The sequence below is a fragment of the Schistocerca piceifrons genome, chromosome 7 (assembly GCF_021461385.2).
Source record: "Schistocerca piceifrons isolate TAMUIC-IGC-003096 chromosome 7, iqSchPice1.1, whole genome shotgun sequence".
Taxonomy (NCBI): domain Eukaryota; kingdom Metazoa; phylum Arthropoda; class Insecta; order Orthoptera; family Acrididae; genus Schistocerca; species Schistocerca piceifrons.
This window is the reverse complement of record NC_060144.1, coordinates 418260190-418274645: the sequence shown is the minus strand read 5'-3', so window position 1 is coordinate 418274645 and position 14456 is coordinate 418260190. Positions and strand designations below refer to the sequence as shown.

At 44.3% G+C, this 14456-nt stretch overlaps 1 non-coding gene across 1 annotated transcript; it reads right to left on the bottom strand.

Annotated features, from left to right (window-relative positions):
* Positions 1-3740: 3740 nt before the first annotated feature.
* Positions 3741-3815, bottom strand: Trnat-ugu. The gene has a single exon. It is a non-coding gene; the product is annotated as a tRNA-Thr (tRNA).
* Positions 3816-14456: the final 10641 nt, after the last annotated feature.

Genomic DNA, 14456 nt, shown 5'->3' with positions numbered 1-14456 from the left:
TACCGTCTGTAAGTAATTATTGCTCGTTGACGTCGAAAATGGGCGGTGGTCACATTAATGTGACTGGACCATGCAGCTTATTTTCTACTGTGGTGAAGCAAGCTCTAATGTTTAAGAAAATAATGCTTGGTTTCGATTCAAATGTGATTTGTCCATTAATACCTTAGGAAAATTTATCAAAATGTATATATTTTATAGTCATAGTACGCTCATTTCTCGTGCAATGTCGCTGGAGACATCACTTTTAAATCTACTAGGCGTTTACTTTTTTTTAAACGGTTCTATAAAGCCCTCCAAATCCTTGAACGCCATGCGCTCCGCCTCGCCTTCCGCATCCGCCTTCCATCCCCCACTCGAATCCTCTACGACCTCATCCCCATCCCCCACCTCCTCCTTTTCCTTGAACACATACGCACACTACATATTGTCCGCCGCCTTGATCCCCCTCACCCCCTGGTATCTCCCTTCCTCTACACCCCCAACCCATTGCCGCGCCTTTATCGCTGTATCCCACCCTCTCTCCATCTCCACACCCTCCACCTCCTTTCCCAAGGCAACTTCCACCATCTACACCTCCCGATTGATGAGCTTTGCCCTGACATCTACCCTTCCTACCAACTCTAACACCATCTTCCTGACTCCTCCTCAGGGCTCCCTCTCCTCCCCCTCCCTTTTCCTGAGTGGCTTCCCCCTCCTACTCCCCCCTCTCTTGTGCTCCCTTTCAGTGTCTCTGCACTCCTTCCTGCCTTGTCTTCCCTCTTCATCTCCTGCCCCACCAGTCTCCTACCTCTTCGTGTACCTGCTGACGCCCCTACTCTCTTCATCCCACCACCTCCCCTGCTGCCCCTTGCTCTCCCCTCCTTTTCCATCCTCTCTGACCTCTACCTCGGCAGGTCCCACCTGGCAGTTTTATACTTCACTATGTGTGCTCCAAGTGGGTTTTAAGTGTGTTGTTCTGGAGTGTTTTTAACACTGTGGTCGATTTTAACCTGTGCATGTGCATTCAGTGTCTTCTTTGTGTTTTAAGTGTTTTAAGAATCGCCAACTGTGTTTTTTAACTTTATGGTGACCTTTTTAATTGCCTCCCAATAATGTCTCCCTGTCTGTATATTTTTACCTCCATTATCTCCCCTTACCTTGTTTTATGTTCCCCTTTTTTATCGCCTTATATATGTAGCATGTTATTCTTGTTTTAGTTGTCATGTCACTCGGCTGAAGAGCAGCGGATTGTGCCGCTGACAGCTCTCCCCTGCCAATATGGGGCAGGGGAATGAAATCAGAATAAAGAAAAAAAAAATAATTTTTTAATCATTGGCGTTTAGTTCACCAGAGCATAAATAGTTATATTTTTCTTTTTTCTGCAGTTACGATGGATGTTTACAAGATGAAGGTTTCTCATGATGCTCACATATTGATGTATTGTAAATTACTTAAATATTCGGCATATTTAGTTGCCTTTGAAATGTTAGTTTAGGATTTCGCTAGAAATCGGCTTCCGTATGCTCGTAAATACCAAAGCCACTCGTGGAGTAAAATAAGGGTTTTTTTAGCAGCTGGAGCAGTTATTTATCAATCTTTTCATCAAAAGACAACGAATTAACCACTTATCACTATATGCTACCACCTTGTAGTTGTTACTACCTCTCCCTACTTAATTAACCAATTAGGGTGAGGTATAGGACATTCCTGTCGTGACACATTACTGTGCCGGATATTCTAACAGCGCAAAAAGCTTTGGATAAAATAATTTTAGGTATCGGTCCGTGTCACTGTAAATTACTAAAACAACTAAACTGACCCCATTTCGATGGACTTGCTGCAGTCCTCTTCAGGGCAGTTCATTACCAGCACCAGAGCAGTGGCCCACCCCAAAGACGACAGTAGCAATTCTGTCGAAACGTGGGCAGCTTACTTGTTTTAGTATTTTACAAATTATGCTGCCCAATACCCAAAATTATTTTATCCAAAATGACACCGGCCTTAGTAGCTACCAACTTATATCAGCAGATATTGTACTTTGCGAGTTGTTGCATGTACAGGGCTACGTTGAGTACTTCGAGAGAAATGCATTTTCGCCTGGTCGTCTCATAGTGTGACTGGAAAAGTATGCAAATTCTTGTGTCCTCTGTAGTTGTCTGTGTCTGCACCGTATTTCTTCTCCATCGGCCGTCGATCCTAGAATGCACACATTAAAAAGAGAATATTTGGAGTGATGTATGCGAACATTCGGATACTACGATAATGAAAGCTCAAAATACTGGGATGACACCTTATCTATTATTACTTCAGTCTGAAAATCACGAAACGATATAATGAACATTTGCTAATACTCTAATTTTCTAAGGTTCTAGGTCTAATATCAAGACCTGCATCAAAAATCGTAAAATCTGGTTATCACTTATCGAGCACTATAATGTGACAGCAGTCATCACTCTAGTTTCTTGACGCATGGACACACACATATATGTTCCAGAAGCAATTTTAACTAAACAATTCTTTTTTATCTACACAAAGTACCGTCCTCCCCACGAACGTACTACCTTGCAGAAAAGTTGCAGGTGTGGTTGAGAGGTGTCAGACTTTAGAAGGACACGACCAGCTTTTTGCGATCATGTGTGGCCAAATATATGCATGTCTCACGTGTCCGGCATTCGTTAGGTTTCTCGGCGATGAAGTGGAGAACTAAGGATTGTACCAACTTTATGACGTAAGTGTTCAAACGAAGTTCTCGAAATTCTAATGCGATTATCGGACACACATTAAAGTCAGGAGGAAAGATTTACAGAAAACATTAATAATATGTACATGATTGACAAAGAGTACTTAAAATCCTGGACATGTGGCTTTCACACCCAATTTTAGCACTTTCAGCAGAAACTACAGACTTTTGTCTAGAATAAAACGTAAAAAGAGACGACTCTGGCATCACAAAGCTTTTGGCATACGAAAATTCGACAGCTTATTTGAAATCACAACTTAATAAAAATTTTTATTAGGAATCACTGTCGGCCCCTGTGGCCGAGCGGTTGTAGGTGCTTCAGTCCGGAACCGCGCTGCTGCTAGGCTGCTACAGATGCAGGTTCGAATCCTGCCTCGGGCATGGATGTGTGTGATTTCCTTATGTTAGTTAGGTTTAAGTAGTTCTAAAGTCTAGGGCACTGATGACCTCAGATATTAAGTCCCGTAATGCTTAGAGCCATTTGAACCATTTGAAATCACTGAAAATGGCAGAATATTACTTTGCAATCCCGGCCGATAATGCTAACGTCGAAAGGATGCTCTCTTCCACTACCCACAGTGGATAAAGGAAGGGAGTGAATTGCGATCCGACACAAAGATTATGTTGTTGCTGTGCAACTTATAATTAACCTGTCACGCGTTACATGAAACGATTTTTTTTGAAAAACATGACGTTACTGGTGAAGTGGGTTTAAATGAGAAACATTAATACTTAGCTATAGAGTAGTGATTTATTTCTTTACAACTCTGAATGAAATGAGCAAAGCTACTGAATATTTTTTCGTTTACCCTTCTAGAAGAAAGGATAATTGCTTGTTTTTTGTTTAGTGAAGAATTTTTACTCTACTTTGACATATATATATGACGGTAGTATCTGATCCCGAAAGAACAGTTACCGTGGATGACCATGCAGCTTCGCTAGAAATGAAATGATAATTGAATAGACACCCTAGCTGCAAGCAGGCGTTGATACACTTCATTGGGGACATGTTGAAAATGTGTGCCCCGACCGGGACTCGAACCCGGGATCTCCTGCTTACATGGCAGACGCTCTATCCATCTGAGCCATCGCGGGCACAGAGAATAGTGCGTCTGCAGGGACTTATCCCTTGCACGCTCCCCGTGAGATCCATATTCCCAACATGTCCACAACACTACATCTATTAGGCGCACTACGAATGAAGCAGGAGATCCCGGGTTCGAGTCCCGGTCGGGGCACACATTTTCAACATGTCCCCAATGAAGTGTATCAACGCCTGCTTGCAGCTAGGGTGTCTATTTAATTATCATTTCACTTTGACATATGTTTGTCCTTGGGAAAAAGACTGAGCAATGAAGAAGACTTGTCTCTCTTGTGCTGTTACTGCCAAATTATGAGGCGGTTTATCGATAGCTTTTTTGGGTTAAGTACATTTACGCTGGATCTCGTAAAAACTGACTGTAACTGATTGTTAATGAACTACCCAGTGTACTCTATTTCTATTTAAATACGTAGCCTGGATATCAGGGCAAAGTGTGTGGCTTTCCTATTTTTAGACGGGGCAACCCTATTCGCAAATTATTTTAACAAACATTTACCGAGGCTAGTTTATACTTTAAGAGATTTTGAAGAAGAGCCAGAATCCACTAGCACGAACATGTTGCTGGTGTGAAAGACAGTTGTAGAGTGAGTGAGAGTTTGCCCTAAATTGCGTAAGTGAACTGTTTGGAAGTCGTTCTAAACCGAGTGATTATGTAGTGTAGTGGAGCCTGACTGTTTTGCACCTGCACGCTCAGTGTGCACTCGTGATTGATCGGCCCAGTCCGCCATTGGTATACAGGGTGTTTCACAACTGATGTTATAGGCTATAGAGAGGACTTAGTAGGTCAAGGTTCACGTAGGAGCCCGTGTCCGGAAACGGTTCGTTTCCATGTCACAAGGAAAACGAGAGGTACTCAGTCGCAAGCTAGATGTTCCTTCGCCATTCATGAATGGTAAGATTACTCGATGTCACGTAATGTTCTTTGTTTCCATCTGACTTGTTTTCACGCTTCGTGGCGATGCGTCAGTTGACATTACTGTGACTAGACTGCTGTAAGAGAATGCCAGAGTACATCGATATGTGGTTAATTTATGATTAAGCTTGCCGTAATGGAAGAGAAGCTCAACGTCTACACCATGAGTGCTTTCCAAATCGTGAGAGACTCCACCTCATCTCCTGTTTTCCGGACTAGAACAGCGGCTGCGGGAATGTGGGAAATTCTCGAGCCACTGCACATGACTTGCATGTATTCTCATTCGTTTGTCCCGCATCTTTTTCACGAACAGCAACTCTACCCACATTACCCTCAGAAGGTGCACGCCCTGCTCCCAGCGGATTTTACGCCCCGTGTCTATTTCTGTACTTAGTTTTTACACCGTTTTGTGGATTTTTATCAGTTTCCATGGCGAATTATGTTCACCGACGAAGCGCATTTCAACAGGGAAGGCGTTATGAACGCTCGGAATAGCCGTATTTGGGGTCAAGAAAATCTCAAGGCCACATGTACACGAAGATTTCAGCATACCTGCGGCATCAATGTCTGGGCAAGTATCTGCGATGGTGTCCTGTAATTGGGCTGTACATCCTTCCTCCCCACCTAACCGATGCCAGATACCTGCAAAAAGTGCCGGCGGACTCTTTGGAAGATGTGCCACTGGACATTCGGCACTAATTGTACTTCCAGCATGATGGCGCGGCATTACGCTTTGCAGTTCGCGTCCGAAATCATCTGAAGGTAGTCTACAGGATCAGGTGGTTCTGTTGAAGTAGATCATATGCTTGGCCACCAACATCGTCAGATTTACCCCCTTTGGACTTCGTCTGTTGGGAACTGTAAGTAGCTAGGCCAGTTGCACTTGTACCTTCCATCTGACAAGTACTCTTCATTGTTACGTGCAGATATTGCTGTTTTACTGATTGTATTAATAAGTTCATAGGGTTTTAGTACTAGCACTAATGACAGCCACGCAGTGACTGAAATCGATATGCGACAGAAATAAAGATTTCCACTTTAGCGACCAAAGCTGACAATCTTTTTGGTTTAATTTATTTTTTCCCACCTCTACACGGCATGATAAAATATGACAAAACGTGGGCTGAAATGGGGCATAAATGCAACGATATGAGTGCTTGATGGGAGACTTTAGATACATCTGTTGCAGAAAATGAAACTTTGATTAATTTCTAAATCAAAGGTATTTACAGTGGCTATCCTATCCCCTAAAACCGAAGTATGATGTACCAGCTTCGAAGTATAGCACTCGTCAAGACAGAAGGGCAATGTTCTCTCTCGTGAGATTGTCAGACGAGGCAGAAACAATGGCAGAGACGAAAAGCTGCCGACGTGGAAGTGATATTAGCGGCTACATCTTTGGAGGCGCCGCGGATCGCCGACGTCGGCAGTAAAACATCTTCAGGGCGGCAGAAAAGGAAAACAAGGCAGCGGCTTCGCCTCCGTGCGCTGGCGGGAGCGCCTGCCTGCTGAGAGGATATAAACGGAGTTTAATGATAAAACACAGTGCAGCTAAATCACGATCGTTAGTGACTGCCGGGCGATATTTCTCGGAGGCGGATGAAATATACGCGCCTCCGACGAGAGCCGCCGCTCGCTGGCTTAAGGAGAAAACTCCGGCTATCCGACGCTGCGTCGGCGAACCTCACAGCCGAGGGGCGAATCTCAACAGGTCAGGCAGTATACACGTCACGATCGACTAAAGTGTAAGGGGACGAACCACAGAGCAATGTCTCTGAATTCCGCCTGTTGTATTATCCTGGAGTAAATTCTTAGCTTAAACGTGAGGTCATTCCGCTAGGAACCAAACCATTTCTGAACGAATCAGTACTAATTGAAGGAAAACCATTCTTGTAAAACAACGCTTTCTTCATTCACATCTTGTACCTTGGAAATAACAGAACACTGTGGTATAAAAACCACTCCATTTATTCCAAACAGATTTCCTCAAGCGGAAACTGCTATCTTCGTGATAACTAAAATGCAGGGTAGGGCAAATAAAAGTGGCCCGGACGAGTGGACACGATTTAGCGTGAATGCATACTTGTAACCACACCCTGTGACACGCACACCACGTTAGCGCCCGCCACGTGATTGACACTCGTTCACCTTGGAGCACATTTACGCAATCTTCACGCCTGACAGAGTTGTTAGCAGAGGTCGCGGCTCTAGGTGGCCACCCTGGTCACTCGATCCGTCAGTGTGCGATTACTTTGTGTGGGGAGCCCTCAAGTCGAAGTTGTATCGCAACAATCCTCACAGTTTCAAGAACTGCAGCAGAACATTTCAGATGAGACTGTAGCAATCCAGCAGTCCAGCTTCCATCTGCTTTCATTGATTTGCAGACCAGGGCCAAAAAGTTCCAAGATATGAATCGCGGTCACTTTCAACATCTGTTGTAGGCTGGTTGCTACTGCATTTCCTTTCCTCTGCTGTGTTTTTTTTTTTTTTTTTTTTTTTTTTTTTGTATACCCTGGAACTCCGTTCTCCGGGCCACTTTTATTTGCCCCTCCCTGTAGAAGCTTCTTCTGACAATTGCGGCCACTAGATAAGGTTCCATGAAATTAGTCGTCCATTTCCAAATAGACCTTTCTACGTATAGTTACTTTGTCAGTTTCCTTCCTATGCTTCTAACTATCGTGTGTCGTTTCTCATTTAGAAATTAGCCGCAGCTACACAAACGTATATTGGAAGACCACTTCTTATTTTGTGGGGTACACATGCCATGATCGCAGTGTAGATACTTTTGCTGTGGCAAGATGACCAGTTTTCAAGAGTCTTATGCTGTCATTATCTGATCTTACCGAACTTGCTATAAAATTGTGCCTGTTATGCTTTTGACTGCATGTAAAAAATGTTCAAATGTGTGTGAAATCTTATGGGACTTAACTTCTAAGGTCATCAGTCCCTAAGCTTACGCACTACTTAAAGTAAATTATCCTAAGGACAAACACACACACCCATGCCCGAGGTAGGACGCAAACCTCCGCCGGGAACAGCCGCATAGTCCATGACCGCAGCGCCTAGGCCGCTCGGCTAATCCCGCGCGGCTGACTGCATGTAATGTAACGTAGCAGTTTCCTAACAGGTTTCATAAGATCAGATATATGATTGCTTCATATGACTTTTGAAACAATAAAGGTGTCCACACTGCGATCACGGCTTATGAAATGTGTTCTTTCCACCTTTTATTGGCATTTACGTTGTATGTTTCCTGAGCCATCCGGATAGCCACGCGCGTTAGGACACCACTTCCTGGAGTCAGGGAGGCGCACTTGCCCCAGATCGAATTCACCCAGTAGGGTAAACTGCAGAGGATGGTGTGCCGGCCAGCCTGTAAAAGTGGTCGACACTTTTGCTAAAGGTGTGTCACTTCGTCCAGTGACAAGACTTTGAGTACCTGAGTGCTAACCGTGTGCAAACAACGTGACACATCATGATGGTGCGAAAAGTGGCAGTTGACCCTAAATAACGAAAAGTGTGAGGTCATCCACACGAGTGCTAAAAGGAACTCGTTAAACTTCGGTTACACGATAAATCAGTCTATTCTAAAAGCCGTAAATTAAACAAAATAACCAATTATTACTACTAGGAACAACGTAAATTGGGAGGAACACACAGAAAATATTGTGGGGAAGGCTAACCAAAGACTGCGTTTTATTGCAGGACACGTAGAAAATGTAACAGACCTACGCTTGACCGTCCTCTTTTAGAACACTGCTGCGCGGGGTGAGATCCTTACCAGATAGGACTGACGGACAATATCGAAAAAGTTCAAAGAAAGACAGCAGGTTTTGTATTATCGCGAAATATGGGAGAGATTGTCTCAGAAACGATACAGGATTTGGACTGGAAATCATTAAAAGAAATGCGTTCTCCGTTGCGACGGAATCTTCCCACGAAATTCCAATCACCAACTTTCTCCTCCGAATGCAAAAATATTTTGTTGACACCGACCTTTATAGGGAGGAACGACCACCACGATAAAATAAGGGAAATCAGAGCTCGTACGGAAAGATATAGGTGTTCATTCTTTCCGCGCGCTATACGAGATTGGAATAATAGAGAATTGTGAAGGTGGTTCGATGAACCCTGTGCCAGGCACTTAAATGTGATTTGTAGAGTATCCATGTAGATGTAGATGTAGATTACTTATACTTTCCTCAGTGCCAAATCATCCGAAGTTCCATGGATTTTCATTTATAAGTAGCCCTAAATATTGTCCTAAGGGGAAATCTGTGCAACGGAATTAAATTACCGAACTCTAGAACCACCGTTCACGGATTACACTTTGCTAACATTTTCAACGGTTTCCTTCACAGGGCTGGGGACCCTAAAGAGTACAGGACATGAGAGCATGTGCTGGCGTCTACTTGCGTTTCTATCGTTTTATTATTATCTTTCATTCTAACAAGTGGCATAGAAATTTCAGTAACGCCACAAGTACCACATTCGTTTGAATGAAGAATCAGTCTCAATGGTTTAAAGAAATGAATAACACAAACTTAACAGTCGAGAGAAACAGTTAAAAACTGATATTTATTCGTAACAAGTGGAGGGAAGCCAAGGCTGAATTAAGGAAGTGAAACAGTATTGTGGCTTCAGACATTACAGCAGATAAACTCGGAAGTCAATTTAATTAAATGAGCGACCACGCAGCTCTTCCAGGTTGAGAAGGAAAAGGAAGAAGATTAACGCTGCTTGACTGTGCCCGATTCCAAAATTTAATATTGCTCGAGATTATCTAAGCCGAAATCCGTATCCTTCGGAAGCACACTCACTGTTCCTCTTCGAACAATTCTCATCCTGACTGACTTATGTATTACAGCATCTGGCGCCGGTATGTGCCTCCAGCTCTTACTGAACTGGCAAAACGAGAACCAGGGAAGTTCAACAAGTGGCCGGAATAAATATAAGCGCACGCATGGCTCACTGTTATCTAACCATCCGTGTACCAGTATACCACTGTGTCCACTGTACTGACCATTTCCTTGCCACCGGATTTGCCCTCTATTTTACAAGACGACGCAACGACTGTGATTAAGGTCTTACGGTTTTGTGTCCTGTCCAATTTGTTGCCTCTGATTTTAGGGAGAGGATTTTAATGTGTTGCTGGGTGACCGGCTCACCCAGGTTTTAGGTAAGAGGTCCGCCAGTCACGATTACCTGCTTGTTTCACTTCGATTTCTGTTCTCTTTTCCTTGTGTTTCCTTTCCTTTTTTAGTCCGTTTCTTCTCCTCTTCTTTTGCCTCTGTATGTGAGGATTTGGCACTGCGTCATGTCTGCGTCTTTTAGCCGTTCTCCTTGTCCGCTGTCCGTATTCGTCCCTTCACCGCATGCGTTCCTGTTTGTACGCGTTTGGGCGCTGATGACCACGCTGTTTAGCGCCCGGAAACCTCAAACCACACACACACACACTCATTTGTGTTGACACTACAGTCCACGTTTGTGGACCTTAATGCACTTGAATTTGGCCCAGCGCAATGCAAGGCAGTTCGTCGAATCTTGATAATGAACGATTGTTGTAGGCCAGTTGCTACTGTGTATACCCTGTATATTCAGGCTCAAGCAGACCATTGAGCAATGCCACGCCACTTATTTTATTCACGACATCTGCGTTGGTTGAAATAACGAAACTACAGTTGTCACGGAGTGGTGTGCTCACATCGATAGGCGACCTTTAAATACGCAGAAAAAATAATGCCCACAATTAATTAATAATATTTTCATACACTAATGATAAGCAGACAAAAGTTTCCTAATGTACAGAGTGTGCACGATCGTTTGCAACATACCACAGTGGTGTTCGCGACGTCGAGATGAACAAATTGATACAGCACACTTGCGGCCTGTCACTCACGGAACTAGCCTCAAATTCGCCTACAAAAGCCACCTGAGCTACAATGCAAGTACATCGCGAGATATCTTGGCTGAAATTATCCTTGAATATCAAAACCCACTTGTTGCTGAACTTACAAAATATAAAATAGATCTTTGTGTAAATTTTACCACAAAATATTTTGAATTTCAACAGCATAAAATTTAAAATTAAATCGTTTGGTTTGACTGGTCTTCTTACTGCGAAACTGTACGCCCCCGGTAGCTGAGTGGTCAGCGTGACAGACTGTCAATCATAAGGGGCCGGGTTCGATTCCCAGCTGGGTCGGAGATTTTCTCCGCTCAGGGACTGGGTGTTGTGTTGTCCTAATCACCATCATTTCATCGTCATCGACACGCAGGTCGTCGAAGTGGCGTCAACTTCAAAGACCTGCACCAGGCGAACGGTCTACCCGACGGGAGGCCCTAGCCACGCGACATTTCATTTCATTTTTCACTACGAAACTGCTGTGCTTTAAATCAATAATGAAAGAATTGGTCAGAAAACTGCAGTAAGTCTTCTTTAGTTACTGCCGGCAACTAGTTTCAGAACTGCGTCCACTTTTGAAATTTCTTTCACTTCTGAGCATGAGGACGTTTTCATTGAACTACGTCACATGTGGCACAAATTTTTCACGAAGTTTGTAATTCTGTGAAGTTTCTTTAGTTATTTTACATGTTTTGAATATTCCACTGATTAGTTCCCAGAGGGAGGGAGGGGGGTCTGGCAGCAGCGTAATATGCTGCTCTACAGCCTACAGAAAGTTAAAAAAACATAAGGAGAATAGAAACAGACAAGAAAAACAGGCGATAAAATGGTGACATTGTAAAAACTGTAAAATGGCGGTAAGTTGTGAAATTTAAAATATAAAAACACTGCAGTGACGATGCAGATGAAGACACACAAGAAGTAGACATGCACAATTAAAAAACACGGCGACAGTCTGGTTTCTGTTCGCAAGAGATAAAAAACACAACTAGCGACACTATGGCGGCTGTTCGCAACACTGCCAGGGCATGCACGACACTAAACACTCACTTATAACAGCACTATACAGGTGACACGGCGGCAAATGGTGGGGGCAGGACCCAGACCTAAGAGGGGGAAAAGGGGGGAGGAGAGGAAAAGAAGAAAAAAAAAGGAGGAGCCGATGGAGTGAGGGGACATAGAAAAAGGTGGGGCTGAGCGGTAGCGAGAAGGAGTGGGAAAGGCAGTGAGGGGAGACCAGAAAGGACTCAGGGGAGAGAAGTGAGGCAGAGAGAGGGAAAGGACAGAGGAAAGAAGGGGCAGGTGAGGATCAGAGTTGATAGCAGGGATAAATGGAGGGAGAGAGGGCATCATCTGGGAGGGGGAGTTGACGGAAGCCACCTTGGGAAAGGAGATGAAGGATGTAGAGATAGAGAGTAGGGGGGACACAACAGTGAAGGTGCGGAAGAGGGCAGGGGTTTGAGAGCAGAGGAGCAACCAGGGGATGAGGGGGATCAAGGTGCTGGGAGGTGCAGAGTATGCAGATATGATCGAGGAATAGGAGCAGATGGGGGTAAGGAATCAGGTCATAGAGGATCCACATGGGGGACGGGAGGCATATACGGAAGGCGAGGTGGAGTGCATGGTGCTCGAGGATCTGGAGGGACTTATAGAATTAGGGGGGGGGGGGGGGTCGGATATCCAGGTCAGACTGGCATGAAAGAAGATGGGATGGATAATGATTCGTAGGTGTGGAGGTTGGTAGAGGGGTTCAAAACCCATGTCCGGCCAGAGAGGAGTTTAGGAGTCAGAGGTGGTTGTGGGCTTTGGATTGGATAGGGCGGAGATGAGGGATCAAGGTGACGTGACGGTCAATGGTGAGGCCAAGGTAGGCGAGGGTGGGGGAAAGGCGGGCAGGACGGACGCAGATGGTAAGGGAGAAATCAAGGAGCCGGAAGGAGAGAGTGGTATGACCTACAATGATTGCCTGGGTCTTGGAAGGATTGATTTTCAGGAGCTACTGATTACACCATGTGGCAAAAGGTCAAGGTGATTCTGGAGAAGGCATTGGAACCATTGGAGGGTAGGAGCGAGGGCAAGGTATGCGGTGTCATTGGCATACTGCAGGAGGTGTGCCAGAGGGGCGGTTGGGGCATATCTTCCGTGTACAGGAGGTAGAGGAGAGGGGAGAGGACAGAGTCCTGGGGCACATTATGTGCTTTAGATCACATTTAAAATATATTTTTCGTAACCTGAAGAGCTAAGAACGAGTGGGACTATTTTCTCTATGCCTTGCAATATCGTCAACGAAGTTCTACCAGGAGTTTCCCCTCAGCATTCACAATCCCGCACGCTTTCAGATACCGGAACGGTATTACTACACTGAAATTGTTCTAGAAGGTACTAGAAACCTATCATTTTCCCGCGCAACCGGCACTCACATCTACATCTGGCCACGTCAACCAGTGCGCCTTCCCGCTCGAGCTAACTCAGAGCCTTCTATACCGATCGTTCGAAATATGCCTGCCCACTGCCTTCTGTATGCTCTCATTTACATTTACTTTGATTAATAAGAAAAATATGTTAATTCACGTCGCCTTTCGGGTGGCGTGAATTACTTTGGTTTATATTTGAGTGAAGCCCTTACGTTATTATTATTAAATCTACAATTGAAGTCTTTAAATAAAATTGCAAAATAGAGTGGTTATATGTATACAGTAATACGTAACAGAGATGCTACGTTACCAATTACTTAGCACCATCGTAAATGGTAAGGTAAAAGTCGTGGGAGGGTCGAAGCTGCGGGTGGTTTGGCCTCCAACATTCAAAATATTCAAATGTTTATGTATTACTAAGGGAACGAACTGCTGAGCTCATCGGTCCCTAGACTGACACACTACTTAAACTAACTTATGCTAAGTACGGCAACATACACCTATGCCCGAGGGAGGCCTCGAACCTCCGGCGGGAGTGGCCGCGCAAAACGGACATGGCGCCTCAAACCGCGCGGCTACTGCTCATTGTATCTTGTCCACTGTATGCTAAAATTGTTACCACTGTGATTGAACCGTGCGTGCTTAAGTAACTGTATTCAGCCACTAACCCCCTTCCCATCCTGTGTAATGCGAATTATTGTCCTACTCGTATTGATTATGATGTTTGGTTTGCGGGGCGCTCAACAGTTCGGTCATCAGTGGCCTTACGAAGTCCCAATTTTTACACAGTCCAATTTTTCACGCAATTCAATCGAGTTACCGTCACAAATGATGATGATGATGATGAAATGATGAGGACAAAACAAACACCCAGTCTCTGGGAGGAGGAAATCCTCAACCCGGCCGTGATCCAAAGGCAGAAACTCTAGCCACTAGACCGCGACCTCCAGACGTCCTACTCGTGCTGCAGGCCTACTTACATTACTGTAATAGCGGTGAGGTTGTTTCCTGCCATGTAGATAATACTGTTCTATACCAAAGTGTTCGTCTTAATTTCCCCTATACCACTGTGGTACGTCTATTTCGTTAATCGAATGAAATACAAGTAGGAGATTAGTGAACCGGTAAATTACAGTAATTGTATTTAGAAGATGGAGATTAACGTTTGGCAATCGAGCAATAAGCCATCTTTATGAAATTACACTCTTTATGAAATTACACTCTAAGGTAGAAGAAGACATGAAGTAATAATCCGAATGAGGGAAGTAATAATCCGAATCAGGCGGAAATCGGTAGATGTGATGTACATGAACAGACAAAAAAATTATTGAGATTTCGTAAAAACTGGATAATTTATTCAAGAGGAAAGTTTCACAAATCGAGCAAGTCAACAACGCGTTGGT